We start from the raw sequence: 15,441 nt of genomic DNA, 5'->3' as shown, positions 1-15,441 counted from the left end.
CTTGTAGAATATAAACTAACGTTGAATAACATTAAGACTCAGGTTTTACAGTTTCTGGCACACAATTCAACATAATCTGACGTTTCAGTTTCACAAAATGGGCATATGACTAGTGAAACTGAACAGTTCAACTTTCTAGGTGTTCAGCTAGCTAGCAACTACTACGGAAAGCCCTCGTTCAGGATCTTGTTCAAAGACTTGACGCTGCCATTTCTACTATTCGAACGGTATCTGGAGTGAGTGATCGTTCAACACGAAATTTATATTTTGGGGTAACTCTTTCCATTCTAGAAGGATATTTTTGGTACAGAAACGGGCGGTTCGGGCAATAAATGGTGTAAGTTCACGAACCTTTTGTCGACTCCTGTTCACGTGTCATATATATATATATATATATATATATATATATATATATATATATATATATATATATTACTTACTGCCATTTCCTGTTAACAATATTATGTTATTCCCAAGTATAAGCAGCATTCACTCAGTTAATATTCGGCAGAAACCAAACCTGCATTTGGATCGGACTTCCTTAACTCTTGTGCAGAAAGATGTGCAATATACTGCTGCATCCATATTGAGTAAGCTATCGCTAGAATTAAAAAAATCTTAGCAATAATCCACGCGCTTTATTATTGAAACTGAAGGGTTTCCTGAAGGGTAACTCCTTCTATTCTGTCGAGGAGTTCCCTGAAAAATGAAGTTGATTAGTGTTGCATTGTTGTTTGCTTTTATTTAAATTTACGGATTGACTTTTTTGGGTTCATAAACATTTTATTTATATCTGTTATTAATTTTATGTTTTAATTTCATGTACTGACATGTTCCATGACCTTGGAGATTTGCTTCTCAATTTGGTCCTACAGAACTTGACGTGTAAATAAATAAAAAAGACAGAGGCAGCTGCAGCGTATAAAAATTTTAGATGAAGGCAGAGGTTTCCATATATGTAGCCATTAATTAGGAACCTAGGGAGTAAGCACTATTCTGAGATTTAGAAACTCGCGCAGCAGTGAAATTTGTGGCGCGCCGCATCAAACCAGTCAGAACACATGCTGGTAACAACACAACTTAATTACAGATCTCTCGCTGAAACATAAGGCTCTTCAGGTCTTAACTTTGAACAATTTAAATTTTTACATTTTGGCTCAGGAGTCTCGAATTGGAATGAAGGGAAATGTGGTAATTTAGCACATGACTCTTTTTTTATTATTTTCCAGAACTCTTCAAGGCATTGTACCAACAGCTGTGTGGGTTAGCTAATTATGCAAAAATCTGCGGAGAACCTTCGAAGTTACAACAATAAGTTCATTTTTTACTCGATGACTAGTTTCAACTCTGAGCATATTACGAAAGCATCCTAAAACACAGAAACGAAATAGTAAGTCCTTTGGACATTACAAAACTGTGCCGTAGTACAAAGGTAAGTGAGGTCAATTGGTACTTACCAAAACACATCTTGTAAAGCAGTGAACGGCTGAATCTCTTTCGCCTAAATGAGACACCGAAGTTAGGAAGGTAGTAGGAAGACGATATGTGGTGCTTATCGAAACTGCACCGTCTAGCAGCAACTTTATTTTACATATATCATTCTCTCTTTTCGGCTTCATATAATGTGATTAACCGTACTTGCGGTAACAAGCATTACAAAACACATATTCCAACAAAAGTAAAAGTCTTTACCACAAATATTTAAGCTACAGTGAAAAACGGAAGAAAAGGACTATACTCAGTAAATCGATGAAGTACATTTTGAACAACTTAACGACGCTGATAATATGAAAATAAATTTTCCGAACACCAACAAAAAGATCTATAGACAAATCTTTCTAGACAACTTAGTTCGACATGGTAAGGTAAGGAGTTCCAACGTCAATAATATCACACATTCAGATATAAAGCGATAATATAAAGTCAGACATAAGGTAATGGTGAAATCACACAATCAGGTATAAATCATTACATGAACTTGGAAAGACAGGACAACTAAGTACAACATGAGGACACACGGGAGTTCAAGTGAAGTATAAAAATGTCACGTAAAAATCAAAGTGGAGGTAAAGCACATCCAGATATAAAATCATTACGTAGAATCTGATATACATTACAGCTATATCGGCCGTTGAACTCATGGTAACAAAGCTCTATATTCGCTACACAAAACAGATACTCATAAACGTTGTAAATTGTCGAGAATAAACGTAATTTTATTTCACATTGTGGAACTCCACTGTCTTACCTCTTAAAAACCTGAGTATGGAGCAGATCTCAATAATAAAACGTCAGAATATTAATGCAATAGCATATTTATGGCAGAACTTTAAAAGTAGTGCTTCAGCCTTAAAAATAGCTTCATGGGTATGAAGATGAGAATGTCAAGTATTGTAAAACTATGTTTCTCTTGGATATTGACCTTGAACCCAAAATAATCCTCTCTCACGTTAGTCACCCAGCTTCAGAATAAACCGGACATTTTACCCTGTGTCAAGCCCAATATGGACATATAAATTAAAAATGCCAACCATACTAATACACCACAGGGACATACACGTACTATATTACGTAACCCATTGAAGATTAGCACTGTTGAGTGCTACGCTAATCTAATTTGTTATACTCGATACCGGAATGTACGGAAAGTGGCGGGAAGGGGGGGGGGGGCGTAGATGGGTAGGAGGTAAGAAAGAAGATGGGTTGGAGGGAAAGGAGATCTTACTTTAAAGCCGGAGTTGTAAATGTACAGTTAGCTACGCGAAGAAGCCCAAGGAACCTGCATACTGACTCACAGAAGCGCAGAGTGGAACATAAATAATTATATTCACTTACCTAGCAAGCAACCTCACCTAGCATGTGAGACTTCTAAAAGTACCAAGATCCAAGTAAATCACCTCTAAGAACAGGGTGGGAGGGATGGAATGGGGGAGGGGGGGGATCAGCAGGAGGAGAAATCAGCAAAAGGAATTGTCAGACAGGTAACGACCCATTTTTACAGCTAGGAATGTATTGAAAAATATGCGAATAGGCGAAAGTAACCAACAGATTGGCATACAAAAGCACAGAGAGCGACATATAATTCACTTAATCGGGCAATAAGCAACATCCCCCACAACAGTGAGAACTTTAAGAGCAGCCAGATCCGTGGAACTCACCTGTTAACAACGCAAGAAATCTATTCAATCAAAATTCAACATTCCCTTGTAATATTTTATCCTGCTCCTTCACTTTTTACAGTAAATCTCTAATTCTTACAGTATTTCATTTCGCATCCCTTTAGATACGGATTGTACAATTTCCATTAACTGCTTGATATACTTTATCTCATGACTATCATCTCCCAAATGTAGGGCTAAGGCCGTTTTATTCCTGGCCTCACATACTCTTTGAAATGAGAAAGGCTTTAAAAGGGAACGATCAAGTCAAAAGATAAATCTTTCATAACTGTTTTAACACTTGGATCCTTAAGGAAGAACACACACAGATTAAAGTCATTAATTCCTTTAATTTCCAGACGGTATTCCACCACACAGTAAAAGATTTGTAGTTTGACAAGGTACTGCGTTTTGCAAGTGTGCTTAGGAATAATGGTAACTCGGAATGCTGATACATTGGCGACCAAGATAAATATAACAGTTACCAACAAAGCTATCCTGCTATCTACTCGGGAACCCAAATTAAATTACTATAGTAAGGTTTCGCTCGAAGAACAGGAATACTATTTGCTAATCATAAGTAATATATTGGTCACGAGTAACAAAAGGGAACACTATTTTCCTTCTACTGCCAGCTATTTGGACTCTGAAAGACCGAACAAGTGACCGTCAATGCAGCGGGGAGCATTAATTCCTCGAATGTCACAGGCACAATTTACACGGTTGATGATCACCATCCATAATGTTACGAATGAGAGGTCCGTCCTAGGTAAAAAATCCTTCTCACTACGCAGAACAGACGAGCAAAACTCTCCCTGCAGAGAGGGCGAGCGGTTACGCTGCCTTCGGCGAGTTACCGGCGAAGCTGTCCCTGTGATATGCAGCACCGAGAGGTCTAAAGATAAACGCACGGCATACAACTACTAAAGAAGACACAAAGTAATTGACATTAGGTGCCTCTGGGAATTGATTTAATCAATGAGGAAAGTTGAAAATTTGTGCAAGACCGGAATTCGAACCCGGGTATTCCGCTTACTAGGTAGATAAGCTGACGACGGCACCATCTGGACCGAGTTGCCAGCACAACAGCACGGAAACCTCTCAATTTATCCACACAGTTCCGATATAGTGCCCTGCACAAGAATCGGAGATATGCCATTAATAATGAAGTTGATGGTCAAGTGCCTGGGTAAGATGAGAATTTTAGTCTGAGAGGAGGAGGCAGGGCAGTCCTTGCGTTTTCGATGGACGATGTGCGTAGATGGCGAATTCGTAGGCGTATCTACTTAGTAAGTAGGAGACCCGAGTTCGAACCCTGGTCCAGTACAAATTTTCAGTTTTTTCCATTGGTGAAGTCAATGACAACGTGGAGCTAATATCATTAATTAATTTGGGTGTTGTTTTTTAGCGGATGCAGGATCAAAATGGTGCCGACAGTCACTTTATTACAGTGATCAATTTATAGGTGAACATGTACTCCTACTCTCTAAACTGCACGACACCGAATCCTAATTTAGGTGTCCAATATAGTAAGAACAGAACAAAGCATTCTTTGTGAAAGTCAGACACGTGGGCTCAGTCCCAGTCCGCTAGGCAGCATTAACCACACACGTACAATTATCTTTAACGTTTTCAGAGCTTCTGCAGACAATAATTTCCTCAGATGAGTTTCAATTCAACAATTCTCTAAAGGACTTATAAGAATAACAATTAAAAATAAAACATTTTAAAAGTACGTTGCATATTAACCACATGCACATAGTACTACAAACATTTAAAAATGTTTTGCATCACCCCAGTTCCCAGAACTCCGGAGGATAGGCGCAGCCTGTGGGTATTGTATCACAGATACAGTCCCTTTGACTGTTCAGAGATGTCTCTAAATCCACCCAAAGTTGAACTGTTCCGTTTTACTAGTCATATGCCCATTTTGTGAAACTGAAACGTCAGATTATGTTGAATTGTGTGCCAGAAACTGTAAAACCTGAGTCTTAATGTTATTCAACGTTAGTTTATATTCTACAAGCCATGAACGTAGGCCATTAACTGCACTATTCGGAAGCAAGCCGATGTTTCACACAATATCCTTTACTGCCAAGCTAGTGTCATCAGCAGACAGAAATATTTTAGAGTTGTCCATAATAATAAAGGGCATGTCATTTATGTAAATAACTACAAGGAGTGACCCCAACACTGATCCCTGAGGCACCCCCCCCCCCTCCCCTACTTGACTGTATCCCAATCAGACCTCACATCACAGCCATTCTTAACAGTGTGAATTTTACTGTCTGTTGCTGAAGTAAGAGGTGAACCAATTGTGAGCTACTCCTTATATTCTGTAATGGTCAAAGTTCTGGAGCAATATTTCATGATCAACACTATCAATGTCTTGGTTAAATCAAAAAATATGCCTAGCGTTCGAAACCTTTTGTGCAATCCATCCAGTTTGACGAAAAAACTGAATAACAGCCATCCAAAATTAAAATTTACGGTCGAATATGAAAATAATAAGACGATAAATTTTCTTGACACTACTGTTACTAATTATGAAGGGAGGCACGAGTTTGCAATTTATAGGAAGCCGACTACTACAAATGTAATAATTAACTCCACATCATGCCATCCCCATAGATACGAAAAGGCTTTTTCCAGTTCATGGTACAGAGAATTTCTAAACTACCATTAAAAATGAAGCTCTTTGAAACGAGTTGATTACACTTAAACAAATTGCTAAAGCCAACACCTAAGAAAACCGAGTGTATTGATAACCTTTATGAGAAAATTAGCATCTCTGTTCAAATTCCAACACAAAGCAAAGCGAAGAATAAATACAAGTTCACTAAACTGACCTGTTTTGGCAATATTTCAGATAAAATCTATAAAGTGTTTATGAATACAAAGCTTACAATCGCCTTTACTGCTAACAATTTACCTCAATATAGACTGAGACACACTATGAGATGTAAACAACCACGGATGAGGGGCACCTATTAGACGGAGGGGGTCAGACAGCCGATCAGTTCCAGTCATTCCACCAGGAAGGAGGTACACAGCTCGTGTTGCCTGTAGTTCAACCACGTCTGGACGGTCAGTACCATGGTTCGATCGCGTCGGCATTATTACTTTGTACCAGGAAGGGCTCTGAAAAAGAGAAGTGTCCAGGCGTCTCGGAGTGAATCAGAGCGATGATGTCCGAACATGGAGAAGATACAGAGAGAGACAGGAAGTATCGATAACATGCCTTGTTCAGACCGCCCGCCCAAGGGCTACTACTGCAATGGATGACCACTACCTACGGACTGTGGCTCGGAAGAACCCTGACAGGAACGCCATCATGTTGAAAAATGCTTTTCGTGCAGCTACAGGACATCGTGCTACGACTCAAACTGTGTAAAATGGGCTGCATGATGCGCAACTTCACTGCCGACGTCCATGGCGAGCTCCATCTTTGCAACCACGACACCAGGTAGCGCGGTACAGCAAAGGCTCTGAGCACTATGGGACTTAACATCTTAGGTCATCAGTCCCCTAGAACTTAGAACTAATTAAACCTAACTAACCTAAGGACATCACACACATCCATGCCCGAGGCAGGATTCGAACCTGCGCGGTACAGCGGGGTCAACAACATACCAACGGACCGCTCAGAACAGGCATCACGTTCTCCTTCCGATGAGTGTCGCAGATGCTTTCAGCAGACAACTGTCGGAGATGTGTTTGGAGGCAACCTGGTCAGGGTGAACGCCTTAGACACACTGTCCAGCGAGTGCAAGCAGGAAGAGGTTTCCTGAAATTTTGGGGTGGCGTTATGTGGGCCCGACGTACTCCGCTGGTGGTCATGGAAGGCGCCATAACGGCTGTACGATACGTAAATGCCTTCCTCCGACCGATAGTGCAACCATACCGGCAGCACATTGGCGACGCATTCGTCTTCACGGACGACCATTCGCGTCGCCATCGTGCACACCTTTTGAATGACTTCCTTCAGAATAACAACATCGCTCGTTTACAGTGGCCAGCATGTTCTCCAGACATGAACCCTACCGAAAATTCCTGGGATAGACTGAAAAGCGTTGTTGATGGACGACATGCCCACCAACCACTCTGAGGGATCTACGCCCGATCGCCGTTGAGGAGTGGGACAATCTGGACCAGCAGTGCCTTGATTAACTTATGAATAGTGTTTCACCACGAATACAGGCATGCATCAATGAAACATGACATGCTACTAGGCATTACAGGTACCGGCGTCTACAGCATTCAGGACCACCACCTCTAAAGGTCTCATTGTATGGTGGTACAACATGCAATGTGCGGTTTTCATGAGCAATAAAGAGGACGGAAGTGGTATTTATGTTGATCTCTGTTCCTATTTTATGTACAGGTTCCGGAACTCTCGGAAACGAGATGATGCAAAACTTTTTTTGATGTGTGTCTTTCGAAGTAATTGCTTTTCTGTTATTGGACAGCATCAGGTTGCTCCAGGACTACGTTTAACCACGTTAAAGTGTTTATTACTACTCGTATTACTATTATTATTATTGCTGCTGTTTTACTGTTTGTGGACAGTAACTGATTCACGTGTTAAGTTAAATATCTGGTAAAATATAATGGAAATGAGAGCAGTAAATTGAAAGACATTTTTATATGTTACCGTGTCACTCGCAGTTCTGTTTTCTCAGTGTGATAAATGATCTAAGAGGATAATTTGCAGTTTTTGGAGTCCTGTACAAAGTCGCCGACAAATCTCGACTTCTAGCTATTGCGCCATTTAAAATGATCGACACAGGGTTATGCGCAAGTTCTCTCATTATCGAGTTATTCCTCTAATTAACTCCCTTTTTGTGCATATTAACTTCCACTCTGCCGCTTCCTGGTTATCTTATCTTTATACAGCAGTAACTTGTTTCCACAGTAAACTTTATTACAATTATCCTCTTACGGAGTCCTTCCGCACCTTTACAACTTTACTTACTCTCCTTACTCTTAAGCCAGCTACACTTCTGTCCTTCAATTATTGAATTAGAAGGGGGCGTTACTGCTTCGTAGTGACGTGTTCTAAGGGTAGCCTCTGAGTCATAATCAAAACGACCTCGGTCCCGGGTTGGAATCTCGCCACCGCCTAAATTGTGATTAATAAGTCAGCATTGGCGGCCGATGACTTCCGTCATAAGAAGTCACCCTCATCCTGCCAAAGGCCTTGTCAATGATGTCTGAGGAGCAGACAGAGATTCAGGGCACTCTCTTGTCCTTGTGGTGGAAGAATCAGCAACGATAAACGACGTGAGGATGCAAAATACAATGGAAACCACTGCATTAAAGACTCACAACCGGTATCCACAGGACAGGAGTAGCAACGGCCGGCCAATAAAACTGGTGCAAATGGCTGTGAGCACTATGGGACTTAACATCTGAGGTCGTCAGTCCCCTATAACTTAGAACTACTTAAACGTAACTAACCTAAGGCCTTCACACTGATCCATGCCCAAGGCAGGATTCGAACCTGCGAACGTAGCGGGCGCGCGGTTCCTCACTGAAGCACCTAGAACCGGTCGGCCACAACGGCCGGCCGGCCAAGAAGATGAAGTCAACAGCACGGGAACCAGTAGTCGATTCCTGCCACAATTTTGAGCACGAATTAACACTTCTCGCTTTTTCTCGTGTAATGTGGCTGCCAGTGCTCAGTTTATGCTATATCATAAGGTCCTAGGTCAACTACAATGAAGCAAATCCGGCCAATAACTGAATTTTCGATAACTAAAACACTACTTGCAGTGCTTCTTACTTGTCGACTGCAACAACTTAGAGGCTTACTCTCTTGCTTGTTCGACGAAACCAGCCGCCGCAGATCCCGGTGTCAGCAGACATACAGCAAGCGAAATACACCAACGGTTTCGCTGTAACGTGACTGCTTCCACGCCGGCGATATTTGCTACGGTGCCGTCACCCGGGTAAACAGCCCCTGTTAGATGTGCTCTTCCTGCTTCCTCACACGGCACCTGTACAATCCGCCAGACTTGGCAGACGACGTTACTGCTAGGCGTCCCGTAGCAAAATTCCACGCTACTTGCTACGGATTACCGCTCGGCCCCGATTGGCCCAGTAGGTGGCGCCAGCGCGCGCGCTGCGCTCACTACCGGAAATATGATCCATACCGGCGGCGGGAATATCGGGAATGGAGCCACAAGGCTCACTGTAAACAGTTCAGTGATATGGTTATTCTTACCAGACAGTAACCCAACACCGACTACAATAGTTCAGGTATACATACCGACGTCGCAAGCTGCAGATGAAGAGATAAAGTATATGAGGATATTGAAAGGGTAATACAACACGCAAAAGGAGATGAAAATCAAACAGTCATGGGGGACTGAAATGCAGTTCTAGGGTAAGGAGTAGAACAAAATGTTGCAGGAGAATATGGGCTTGGGACAAGGAATAAGAAAGGAGAAAAACTAATTGAGTTCTGCAATAAATTTCAGCTGGTAACAGACAATATTCTGTTCAAGAATCACAAGAGGAGTGGTTGTACTTGGATAAGGCCGGGTGATACGGAAAGATTTCAATTAGATTACATCATGGTCAGACAGAGATTCCGAAATAAGATACTGGATTGTATGGCATACCGAGGAACAGATATTGACTCAGATCACAATGTAGTAGGATGAAGAGTAAGCTGAAGTTTAAGATATTAGCCAGGAAGAATCAATATGCAAAGAAGTTGGATACGGATGTACTAAGGAATGACGATATACGCTTGAAGTTCTCTACGGCTGTAAATACAGCAATAAAAAATAGTCCAGTTGGCACTACAGTTGAAAAAGTATGGGCATATCTGAAAGAAAAACGTAGATACAAGTAGGGTAACTGCAAAGAAATCTTGGGTAACAGAAGAAATACTACGAATGATCGAAGAAAGAATGAAGTGTAAATATGTTCAGGGAAATTCAGGAATAGAGAAGTACAAATCGCTTAGGAACGAAATAAATAGGAAGTGCAGGGAAGCTAAGACGCAACAGCTGCTCGAAAAATGTAAGAAAATCGACAAAAGAAATGACTCAGGAGAGTCAAAACAATCTGCAGTGAAATTAAAAAGCAAGCGAGATAACATTAAGAGTGCAACCGGAATTCCATTCTTAAGTGCAGAGGAGAGAGCGGATAGATTAAAAGAATACATTGAAGGCCTCTGCGATGGGGAAATTTGTCTGATGTGATAGAAAAAGAAACCGGAATCGTTTCAGAAGAGATAGGGGATCCAGTATTAAAATCTGAATTTAAGAGAGACTTAAGATTAAATGAGGAAGTGGGTGTCGATGACATTCCATCATTATTTTTATAATCGTTAGGGGAAGTTGCAACAAAACGACAATTCACGTTGGTCTTTGGAATGTATGAGTCTAAAAATATACCAAGTGACTTTTGGAACAATATCATACACAGAATTCCGAAGACTGCAAGGGCTGACAAGTGCGAGAATTATCGCAGAATCAGCTTAACAGCTCATGCACGCAAGTTGCTGAAAAAAGTAATATACTGAAGAATGAAAAATAAAATTGACGATATGTTAGATGACGATCAGTTTGGCTTTAGAAAAGGTAAAGGCACCACACAGGCAATTCTGACGTTGCAGTTGATAATGGAAACAAGACTAAAGAAAAATCATGACACGTTCATAGTATCACGTCGACCTAGAAAAAGCGTTCGACAATGTATAATGGTGCAAAATGTTCCAAATGTTGAGCAAAATAGAGTTTAGCTACGTGGTGGGACGTGTAATAGACAACATGTGCAAGAATCAAAAGGAAATAGTAATAGTGGACGATCAAAAACCAAATGCTCGGATGGAGAAGGGTTTAAGACAGAAATCTTTCGTCCCTGCTGTTCGTCTGCACATCGAAGAAGCAACGATGGAAATAAAAGAAAGGTTTAGGACTGTAATTAAAATTCAAGGAGAAACGGTATCAGTGATACGATTCGGTGATGATATTGCTATCCTTAGTGAAAGTATTAGAAGAATTACGTGATCTGCTGAATGGAATGGACAGTCTAATGAGTACAGAATATTGATTGTCAGCAAATCGAAGAAATACGAAAGTAATGAGAAGTATCAGAAGTGAGGATAGCGAGAAACTTAATCAAGATTGATGGTCAGGAAGTAGATAAAGTTAAGGAATTCTGCTACCTATGCAGCAAAGTAACCAACGATCTGAGCAGAATTGGAGAGGTAAGGCATCTGTGGAAAACACTGATAAGGAGAAGGGACAGGATGATAGGACATTTGTTAAGACATGAGGGAATGACTTCCATGATACCAGAGGGAGCTGTAGAGGGCAAAAACTGTAGAGGAAGACAGAGACTGAAATACATCTAGAAAATAATTGAGGATGTAGGTTGAAAATACAGAGAGGATGGCACAGGAGAGAAATTCGTGGTGGGCCGCATCAAATCAGTCGGAATACTGATGATTAAAGAAAGAAAGAGGCGTGACCGACTGTGCGCAAGTCTATACCAATACACAAATACTACTAAGAACTTCAAGAACAAAACTGCCGGCAGATAACTGCCTGTAACGTATTGTCTAGAGTAGTAAGATACCGTCAAGAAACTGCAGAAACACATTACAGAAAGGACACACTAAGGGGACATGTTGACTGAGCAAGTCTAATGATACCGGGTGTGGCAAATGAAAGTGGCCCGGAGAACAGAGTTCCAAGGTGCAAAGAAACACATCACAGGAAAGGAAAAACAGTAGTAACCTGACAATAGCAGATGTTGAACCACCATTAATCTCTTGCCACTACTGGACCCTAGCCAGCCAGTTGCTGATGGCGGATCGAAGCTATACTCAGAAGTACAGCTGCAGAATTGCTGCAGTCTCATCCGAAATGCTCCGCTGCAGTTCTTGAAGACAATGAGGGTTGTTGTGGGACACCTTAGACTTGAGGGTTCCCCACGAAAAGTAATCACACACTGTCAGATCAGGTGACCTTAGAGGTCAGCTAGGGCCACGGCCAGACTGATCCCTACTAACAACTCTGTCAGGCGTGAATATTATGTAAATGTGCTACAACGTTCTGCCGGCTATATGGGCAGTTGCTCCATCCTGTTGAATGTAATTGTAGGTCTTTTACTCCTCCGTCAAGGCCGCCACAAATGAGTCGGACCACTGTTATGTTTTCACCAACTAACTCGACCAAAGGATAAGAGTCTGGATGTAGTTGATCTTCGGAAATAGACGGGTAAGACCGTGATATCAAAAGAAAATTATCTGATACTATTTTGCAGTGTGTATGTTTTACAACGCCCTATTCAGTTTCACACACGGTTAAATACAGACTCTGCCAAATAGTATTTCATGTCTAGACAGTCCGTAACAATAATAAACAAGTCTCTCCCCGTGCGGGAAAGACAGCAACAGTTTGAGTTGGGCCGAGTGAATAGCCGAAGTTGTTGTGGCGACCGCTCGCGTAAAGCGGGAAATCCAGTTTCGGGTCTTGGTCCGGCACAAATTTACATCGCTCACTAATAAATTGTGCAGCTGAAGCATGGTTCAAATGGCTCTGAGCACTATGGGACTTAACATCTGCGGTCATCAGTCCCCAGAACTTAGAACAACTTAAACCTAACTAACCTAAGGACATCACACACATCCGTGCCCGAGGCAGGATTCGAACGTGCGACCGTTGCGAGCTGAAGCATAATCATATTCACATCAGAAAATACATTTATTCTAGATTCATAAATACTGATTGTCTACAGTTGCCTAGTACAAACTCGAGAGTCTTCGGAGTTTATGATAAAGCATATTCCTGTCTGCGGACTCGGATACAAATGAGTGGGAGTAATAGATCTCTTGCTTCAAAAATTCATAACGAAGATACTGAATGAGAAAGAAAACTTCAGTATTGATGAAGCCTATGCCCACGTGGTAAGTGGGCCGACAGTAACTGTAACCAAAACAATATGTTGGGACTGTGAACTTTTCAACTTCTAGGGCAAGTCTCAATTATTCGGCAGACCATACATTTTACTCTACGGAAATCCGTACGAAGGTGTGCTGAAAAGTAATGCCTGCGAGGTTTTTATGCAATTTTCTCACATGATATACTGCGAACTACGGATGAAGGGCAACAGGCGGTTTCCATATTTCTAAATTTCCGAAAAGCATTTGACACAGCCCCCAGTGCCGACTGTTGACGAAGGTGCGATCATGTGGCTACGTTCTTAGGTATGTGAGTGGCTCTAAAACTTCTTAAGCACCCGCACGCAGTTTTTTGCCTTCGAGAGCGAGTGTTCATTAATGAAAAGAGTATTGTCAGGTGTGCCACAGGGAGGTGTGATACGACCGTTATTGTTTTGTAAGATTAATTATCTGCCGGTCAATATGCAGCAACGTGAGGTTGTTTGCTGATGATGCTGTGGTGTATGTGAAAGTAACGAAGCTGTGTGACTGCTGGAGGGCACAAGATGACTTAGACAAAATTTCTAGTTGATGTTATAAATAACACAGAGCTCTAAACGTAGAAAGATGTAACTTATGTGTATGAGTCGGGAAAACGAAACCGTATGTTCAGATACAACATTAGTAATGTCCTACTTGATACAGTCACCTCGGTTAAATATCTCGGTGTAATTTTATAGAGAAATTTGAAAAGGAAAGAGCATGTGAGGATTGTGGTAGGGAAAGTGAATTGTCGACTTCGGTTTATTGGGAGAATTTTGGGAAATTGTGGCTCATCTGTGAAGGAGACCGCAAATAGGAGGCTAATGCAACCTGTTCATGAGTACTGCTCTAGTGTTTCGCATCGGCAGCAGGTCGGGTTAGATATCGAAGCAATTTAAAGGCGGATTGCTACGTTTCTTACCGATAGGTTCGAACAACACGCAAGTATTACGGAGATGTTTCGAAAACTCAAATGGATGTCATTGGAGGGATGGCAACGTTCTTTTCGAGGAGCACTGTTGAGAAAATTTAGAGATTCTGCATTTAAAGCTGACTGTAGAACGATTTTTCTGACACCAATATACAATTCTGGTCAGAACCACTAAAATAAGATAAGAGAAATTAGGGCTCATACGGAGGCTCTGTCTGTGAGTGTGAAAGGAAGGGAAATGTCTAGTAGTGTTACAGGGTACCCTCCGCCACAACTCAACGCTAGCTGGTCGAGTATGTACGTACATGTTGTTGTAGATTACTGTAGGGCCTTATATTACACCTGTCGTCCAGAAAGAGTTTGGACGGCAGCATATCGCACACGTTACAAGGCGATACGCCCGCTTCTGCGCATGCCGAAACCAGTATGCTTTGTCGTTGGTAACAGTTTTGTCTGACACTTAGGTCACCGCATCGTAGTTCACAGGACACCGAGTACCTAATCCTAGGCTCTAGTGGTGCTTCGCTGAACCGTTACTGGTGCTATCAGTTTGTTGCCGGTTAATGTCAACTACCATCGTGCTTGTCTATATCGTCTTAGTTCTCAGTTTAATTGATCATTAATTATCTATCGAAATGAGTAAGTGTAGAATTTACGGCAAGTACAGTGGGTTGACAGAAGTAGCAGGACACATTACCCTGTCTGATACGGTGCAGAAAACCCATTGGCATTCAAAAGAGCTTCCATCGAAGGGGATAAATGTAGATCCTTACCATTCTTCCCACAATTTTAAGTAGGTCTCAAATGCTCAATAATATTGAGATCTAGCTATTGTGATGATCGGAAGTTATGTGGCAAGTCATCCTCGTGCTTACAGAAACAGTCTTGGGCGATGGGAAATTGTGAACAGGGGCCCTGCCGTTTTGGAACAGAGAATCACCGTTTGGGAACAAATATTGTACAATAACATGGACCTGATACAATATGGTCACATAATCCGAGGTAGTAATGAGAACTTGCAGAGTAACCAGGGGCGAATTGAATACCATCATATGTTTACCGAAGTCATCACCGAACCCCTTCATATTTCTTCACTCTTGGCAGCAGTCTGTATCGTAGGCTTGGGACGGCGTAAAGTCGGTAACAATTTGGGAACATAATGAAACCCGACTCAAACGGCCAACTATATTTCTTCCATTGTTCCATTGTCCATGTTTTGTAGCTTTGTCACCACAGTTCACTGTCACGGGAATAGACATGACTGCTGTGAGGTGACTGATGACCACAGCTGTTAAGTCCCATAGTGCTCAGAGCCATTTTTTGCTGTGAGGTTTCGGAGTTCAATCTCGTTCTGCAATTCCCGGTCTATGAAGTTTTTCTTTGTGTTATTTTGCTGGTGACAGGGTTCA

The sequence above is a fragment of the Schistocerca cancellata genome, chromosome 8 (genome assembly GCF_023864275.1).
Source record: "Schistocerca cancellata isolate TAMUIC-IGC-003103 chromosome 8, iqSchCanc2.1, whole genome shotgun sequence".
In the NCBI taxonomy this organism is placed as follows: Eukaryota; Metazoa; Arthropoda; class Insecta; order Orthoptera; family Acrididae; genus Schistocerca; species Schistocerca cancellata.
Note: the sequence above shows the minus strand (reverse complement) of the source record.